Raw genomic sequence first — 8,252 nt, forward strand, 5'->3', positions numbered from 1 at the left:
AAATTTGTCGATCTTAGAAGATGAAGTGCTAATCGTATCTCTTGATTGATTTTGATAATTAGTGGTACGATTTTGATTAGCATTGGCATTATTATTATTATTATCTCTCCAGTTAAAGTTAGGATGATTTCTCCATCCAGGATTATATGTATTGGAATAAGGATTATTAGTTTGGTTTTGCCCTTGGACAAAATTTACCTGTTCAATTTTGCTCATACCTTCATAATCCACATCCGTTTAGATTGGATTACCATTAGGATCACACGGTGCCATAAACCTATCAATTTTGTGCGATAAGGCAGAAAATTGGGCTTGCAACATCGCAACTGGATCAAGATTCACTATACCTTTAACTGATGATGTAGTTGAGGATGATGGTTTCGCCACTGGTACGTGTCCACGTTCCGCAGGCCACATACTACTATTGATTGCCATTTCCTCCAAAAGTTCTCTTGCTTGGGCCGACGTTTTCTTCATGAATAACCCTCCAGACATAGCATCTAATGAACATCTAGTTGTAGGATTCAATCCATTATAAAATGTTTGCATTAAAAGTTCAGCGGGCAGTTGGTGGTGTGGGCATAAACGTTGAAGTTCTTTAAAACGTTCCCAAGCCTCATAAAGAGTTTCATTATCATTTTGAGAAAAAGATGTTAACTCTTTTATGACTCTTGCGGTTTTTGCTAAAGGAAAATATTTTGATAAAAACGCTTGGGCTAATTGCTCCCAAGTTTCAAATGTTGCGGCTGACATAGAAGTTAACCATTCTTTGGCTCGATCTTTCAAAGTGAAAGGAAAAAGGCAAAATTTGATTGCTTCCGCAGTCACATCTGTTATTTTAAAAGTGTCGCAAATTTCTAAGAAATTTGTCAAATGGGTGTTAGGATTTTTGTTAGGTAACCCGTAAAATGTTACATTATTTTGCAACATATTAAGCAATGCTGGCTTAATTTCAAATTGGTTTGCATTTATTTGGGGTCTAACTATGCTGTTGTTACACCTGCCACTCATGGCCTAGCGTAATCCATAAGTGTAGCCATAATTTCTGGCTCAGTAACTCTAGTTTTTATTGGAGTCTTATTTTTGTTTTTCTTGTCTTTCTTGTTCTTTTTAACCGTTTTTTCAATTTCTAGGTCTAGCGGTTTTGGTGGAATGCCTGAACTTCGAGAACTGCGCATGAACTTGAAATTTCGCACGAACCGAAACTACCTTCAAAACAGAATTTGAAAAATATATATGTTAGTAATTTGAAATAAGTAAAATATAAAATTTTGAATAAGTATAAATAAACCTAGATTCGAAATAAAACATGAAAAATCTAAATTTTTGTCAAAAATTTTGGCGTTCCCCGGCAACGGCGCCATAAACTTGTTGAGCGATTTCCGCAAGTGCACGGTATACGCTTGTAGTAATAAAAGATATCGATCCCACAGAGAACGTTTTTTAACAAAAACTTATTTTGGATTGGTTAAATTTAATTTTAAGGTTTATAATATGGGAAATCGTTAAATCGGATTTGGTTTTGAAATTGCTAGAATAAGAATTAGATTAGAGTATAACAAATGTTAGAAAACACTTCTGATTTAGGGATAAATTTACAAAACAGAAACGTTTAGTTCTTTAGAAGAGTAAACAAATGTATTCGTTTGCATTAAGAAAAGAAAACAACTTTAAACTTTGTATAAATTATAACAATGAAATAAACGTCGACTCCTCTAATTTTAGGGCTTTGAACTGCAGTCAATCCTCCTACGGTCGGGTTAGATCGCTACCTTAACCAAATTGATACTCTACTGATGATATCAATTTGCCTAAGTGTTCAACAAAATTTCCTTGTAAAGATTTTGAATTTAACTACGTTTTAATGAAAACACCAGAACTTACTTCGGATCATTTACCAAAGTGCTACATAAAAATCTATCGAATAGAATGAACTTTATTAGATGAAATATGAATTTGATACAAGTTTATAGAGATCAAGAAGCATGGAAACTTTCGACGGCTTGCAAGTGAACGGGTTGTCAATCCTTTCCTTGGGTTTCGTTAGAGTTTGTCAGGCTCAGGGGCGGATCCTCTACTAAATCTTCTCGCTGTAACTTCGTAATAGAGATACGGTCGGCTACTACCAAAATGTAAACTAATATGAACAAATCTAAGCGCTATTGTGTTTGTAATTATTGAATAAACAATGTGTGTACATCATATTGCTTTTTATAGAAATGAAATCTAAATTCTGAATCGCTTGACTCGGAATTCCTGCATTAATTCTATACTAATCTTCTCTTTTTCTATATCTCCAACTCTCCATCAACTCTTTATTTATAGATGTTGAAGAGTCGTGATTGAAGTGTCGTGTCCGTTGTGAAGGGTCGTATCCTCTATGAAGAGATGTTTTTATCCACCCGAACGAACGCGTTTCGTCGAAAACGAATGTGTGCGAATGGCTCTCCAGGAATTTCTGAACTTGCCGAGAATGCAAATTCTCGACCGAGAATGGGGGAGTAAATATTTGGTCTTCGAAATCGTCAAGGAAAAAAGCTGGTGACGAGTGTCGCGACCGAGAATGGAGGATTCTCGGTCGCGACACAGAGTAATTTCCGTTTCTTCGACTTTGTCCTCGTCCTCGTTTTGGCGTGTTTGATCTTCGTCGTCTTTGACTCCTTTTGTAGGGTTTTTCTTCTGTTTTTAACCTCTTTTCATTCCTATTTGGATTTTACCAAATATTTTAGGTAGCTTGCAAGAAAGAAACATATCCGAAAGTAAAAGTATTCTAAACAGGTATAAATAGTATGAATTCGAAGCAAAACTGATGTAATTATTGATAATATTTTAGGTATATTTTGGGCTTAACACCACTCGTAGGTCTTAAAGGGTTTGTGAACTCCCAGTTAGATATGGTTTTCTAGTGGGAGATGACGAAGAGGTTCCCATGTTAGACGACAAACCCGAAACCTACGAAGAGGCTCTTGCTAGTCCAGAATCTAAAGCATGGCTTAAAGCCATGAATTCTGAAATGGACTCCATGTATACCAACCAAGTGTGGACTTTGGTTGATCCACCTGAAGGGATAAAACCCATTGGGTGCAGGTGGATCTTCAAGAAGAAGACATACATGGATGGAAAGGTTAGTACCTACAAAGCTCGGTTAGTAGCGAAAGGATATCGTCAAAAGCAAGGAGTTGACTATGACGAGACTTTCTCTCCTGTAGCCATGTTCAAATCCATCAGAATATTTCTTGCAATTGCTACTCATTTTGATTATGAGATTTGGCAAATGGATGTGAAAATAGCTTTCCTAAATGGAAACCTACTTGAGGATGTATCCTTGATGCAACCTGAAGGTTTCACGTCGAAGGATGCAACCAAGGTTTGCAAACTTCAAAGGTCCATTTATGGACTTTAGCAAGCATCTAAAAGCTGGAACAAGCATTTTGATGAAACCATAAAACAATTTGGTTTTGAACAAAAATCTAAAGAGGCTTGTGTTTACAAGAAGATCAGTGGGAGCTCAGTCGTTTTCTTAGTACTATATGTTGATGATATACTACTTATGGGAAACGATGTTGCAATGTTGCAAACGGTGAAAGTATGGTTATTCGGTAATTTCTCTATAAAAGACTTGGGAGAAGCAACCTACATCTTAGGGATTAAGATCTATAGGGATAGATCAAGAAGACTGCTTGGACTCTCCCAGTCTACTTACATTAACAAAGTGCTACAACGTTTTGACATGCATGAATCGAAAAAGGTTAACTTGCCAATGGTCCATAGAATCAAGTTATCGAATGATCAATGTCCTAAAACAGACAATGATAAGAAACGCATGGCTGTAATTCCTTACTCCTGTGCGGTTGGTTCGATCATGTATGTCATGCTTTGCACTAGACCTGATGTGGCATTCGCATTGAGTATGACGAGTCCCTATCAAAGGAATCCATGATTTGATCTCTGGATTGCTGTCAAGAATATCCTTAAGTACTTGAGAAGGACTAAAGACATGTTCCTCGTATATGGAAATGGAGAATTGAAAATCGAAGGATTTTCAGATGCTAGTCATCTAACGGATGAAAATGATTATATATCCCAGTCGGGATACCAGTTTATCCTAAATGGGGGTTCAGTCAGTTGGAAGAGTTCCAAACAAGGAAGCGTTGCTTTCTCGTCGACTGAATCAAAGTACATTGCAGTTGCAGAAGCGACAAAGGAGGCAGTTTGGATTAGGAAGTTCATAACATAACTAGGAGCGGTACCTGACATTGTAAATCCCATTACTCTGTACTGTGATAACAATGGAGCCATTGCACAAGCAAAGGAACCACAGTCAAATAATGCATCTAAGCATTACCTCAAGCGATACCATCTCATTAGGGAGATAATAGCCAGGGGACATGTGAGAAGAGAAAGAGTGCCTACTGAGGACAACGTTGCAGATCCATTAACCAAGACATTGCCACAAAGAGCTCATGATCATCATCTTGGTTCTTCTGGTATTAGTTTCAGAAACAATTGGCTTTAGTCCAAGTGGGAGAATGTTGGAGTTTAGTGTCCTAAAGACAATTATTTTAGGATATGAATATTAATGAATAAATTGTTTATTTAATCATTTGTTTAATCAGATATAACATAACTAAAACTATATATAAAAGACATTAATCTTTCATAAGAAAAGTGATCCCAAGTTTATTTAAGTAGTTATAAAGTGTTCATACAAGCATGAAGTGAGACTATACTTTATAATAGACCAATAAACTTAAATCAACCCAAGTGAAGTAATGTGTTAAAGGGGTTGGCATATTACTGTTGAGACTTGCATGTAACAGTGTTTTCTGTCGAGACAGAGAGCGAATCTCACAAGCTTTAGATATGGAGATATCTAGACAGTTACATGGATCCGGTGAATGAGTTCATTAGGATTGGGACTCGACTTGAGATAACAGCATGGATAGATTTATCTGAGTGTCAAATGTTCATCTCATTAGTATTAGTAGGTATAAGTAATCTTCAAACTCAAACATCCATTAATTAGTGATTCTGGATTATGGAGTGTGATACTTTGATTCTGTGCGAGCACGATCCACTACAGGGGAGACCCTGGGGTGTATGAGAGCAGGGTTGGGTATCACATAAAGTAATTGCAGGATAGTTAATGTTAAATTGAGCATTCGTCACTCCTGATAAATAGGAGATATATCCAAATGGCCGCTTGTGGTGAATTGACTGAAATCCTTGCAAGGTGAAAAAGTTAAGAGTAGAAATGGAAATTTCACTTAACTTATCTTTTAGAGTAAATTCAACTTGGACAAGTAAAAACAGACTCTTCGTTATATGTAACCTTGACACGTTCCATGATTATAAGAATTGTCCACATGATATAGTTGATGAAGGATCAAATTATACTGCACATAATGCAGAAAGGTAAACGTCAGTATTGAACCTGGCTTCTTATTCGCACTAATAGAATGTCTTAGGTTCTGTCAGGAACATCTCGTGAAGTCATTCTGTTACATATAAGTTGAAATTAATCAGGATGAATTAATTCCAAAGGATATATACGGCTAGTAGCAATAAGAACCTAATGGGTCGCACATGGGACTTGGAACCAGAGGACGGAATTGTAATTTAGTGGGACATTAAGCATGGGCTGAAATTTGTATTAATTATAGGGATAAAATAGTTTAATTAATCATTATAATTAGATTATAATTGTGAATTAAATTATAGGATTATCTGATAATATTAATTAGAGGTTTTAATGTGATTATAACTCTAATTAATTATCCCTAACTTAAACTAATAACTAATTGGATTAGACTTATTATCTAAATATATTTATTATTAAGATAATAATAATAATAAGTATTTATTTAATTATCTAATTAGCAATTCTATTCCGAATAGGATTCTAATTAATTATTTAATTAATGCAACTAGGGTTAGGGTTTGAGAAGTCTATAAATAGACCACTCTCCCTGTAAATTTCGACCAATACAATACTAGAGGCTAGGAATTGTTTCGAAATCATCCCAACTAAATTACTCTCTTCTTTACTCTCTCTTTGATCTCGTGTCGATTTCTTTAGAGGCAATCAACTTAGATTGATATTCATTGGTTGATTACTAATAGTTTTTCTTTTCTGTGTTGATTATTGTTCGTGATATACGGATTAAGAGTTGTGGGCACTTCGTTTGCAACTGTAGATAGTTCGTCAGAAAATGTATCTCATTCTATCCCTCTTTGTATGAAATAACAATTAACAGATCTTGGAAAAGGGAAATAGATAAAATTTTATTATTCCGTTGTGCCTAGGCTTGTCTATTTTTCTTCAGATTCCTCACCTGGATTTCCACTCTGATCTCCCCATGTAGTTGGACAACTGCCTCTAGTATTATGATCGCACTTTCTGAATCACCTTCCATAACTCCGTTGCTCATTTCATTAATTTTATTTATGATCTCCGTCATTTTTGGGAGCATACTGACTATTTCCCCACATCTAAATTGATAACATGATTTATCATCTCTCCTATTTGTTTGCCCATGGCTGCTACTTTAGATCTTTCACCCATACGCTCCCATGCTTCAAGAAACAAGATTCGTAAAGGAAGATTGACATTAAATGCATCAAAGCTTGTGGGATTCTACCTGTTTAGATCAGCAAGCACATATCCTAATGCAAGCTCTATCACTTATCCTAATTTTGATCGCAGCTCTGCCATGGCCGCCAGGAATGTGGTGGCATCTGGAGGCCTCATATTTACTTGCATCCTTCTTAGAAATTGCTTAGTGGAATCATTGATCCCTTCTCTAAGTGAAGCATTTGAGTCCTCCTAGCCCGTGATATCCTTGACTACTCATTTGATTGGCAGCTTTCCTTTGTTTTTCATTGGATTTCATCCTTCACATTCGTCTCTGGAGCCTATGTATCCATGACTGATTCTTAGCTCCACATTCACTGTAACAATTGATATATAGTAGGGATTTGAAGAATAGAACACCCTCAACCATTCCTCTTATTAATCTGCAAAACATAGGAGATGTCGGCTCACATGCGTGAGCACTCTGACGCTCAAGTTAGCAAATGATTAGATATGAAGAGTGAAGTAAAGAAGATGCTAGGGTCTTTTGGCATTTCTTTATGATCCTCATGCTCCTATATATATATATATATATATATATATATATATATATATATATATATATATATATATAGATTGATTAGTCTTTTTGTAACGGTTTCTTATTAGCACGGTTTTACGTGTCACACAGTTATTGGAATATTTGTGCTTTTCCATAACAAACCATTATGAGTGATGTTCAAGTCTGACAGATGCAATTGCCTTTTATCGGGTCTTTTTTTTTTATGCCTCGTGACTTAAAATGATATTTAGCTGGTTCTCATAGGAAGACCTTAAAACCAAATATAAGGAGCCGTTATCATTGAATAATGGGGGTTTTACAATTTAGAGCTTCTTTTTTAAAATAGAGGTTGGGAATTGAATGGTGTTGGGACATTTAAAAAGGTAAGAACTTTGCATGGACAAATAATGAAAAAGAGCATACTCCAATATCATAAAAAAGCATGTCGCATTAATATGTCTTTAAAGGTAAGTTAGGTAATGTCGTCTTTTAATTTACCTGAGGGATCACATCCTGGATTTTGTCTAATTTTTGTATTCAACTCTCTTTCAATCATTTTACTTTTCTCCAAAGTAACATCAACTATCTACCTTTCTCAATCTTCTTCAATATTTTCTCACTCAGTTTTTAATTTTGCATTTGCTTATTATGTGTATATTCTGAGTTATGTATAACCTAATTTAACAGAATATAGGGAGAATAAATAAATATTCGGAGCTTTCTGATTTATTGCATTTTCAAGTATTAAGGTTTTGATTTTTTTAAGGTTGTCAAATTTAGATGGTAATCAATTATAATCATATATATATCATATAGTGATTCTAGCTAGTGAAAAATTACTTGTGAATTGATACTCAAGGGAATATTTCTAGATAATATCCCTTACACATGGATCAATATTACCTTTCGGTTCAGAAAAACTCACATGAACGGCCCGATTTGAAGTAAGAAATATCCTCTGAAGATGCTAACTATACCATCTGGCCACGTGGATCAATATCCACTGTTCGTCCTGGTATTAGTACAGTGGAAGAAGGAGAGCCCTTGGTTTACATGAGGCGGTTTCACAAAGGACAACTTTTACAATATAAAGTCCGCCACCCGATGTCATAATAG

The 8,252-nt window shown here is 35.4% G+C and overlaps 1 non-coding gene across 1 annotated transcript; it reads left to right on the forward strand.

Annotated features, from left to right (window-relative positions):
* The first annotated feature begins 565 nt into the window (after positions 1–565).
* Positions 566–672, forward strand: LOC136221086 (small nucleolar RNA R71). Its single transcript, XR_010684877.1, has one exon. It is a non-coding gene; the product is annotated as a small nucleolar RNA R71 (small nucleolar RNA).
* The last annotated feature ends 7,580 nt before the right edge of the window (positions 673–8,252 follow it).

The sequence above is a fragment of the Euphorbia lathyris genome, chromosome 2 (assembly GCF_963576675.1).
Source record: "Euphorbia lathyris chromosome 2, ddEupLath1.1, whole genome shotgun sequence".
Lineage (NCBI taxonomy): Eukaryota > Viridiplantae > Streptophyta > Magnoliopsida > Malpighiales > Euphorbiaceae > Euphorbia > Euphorbia lathyris.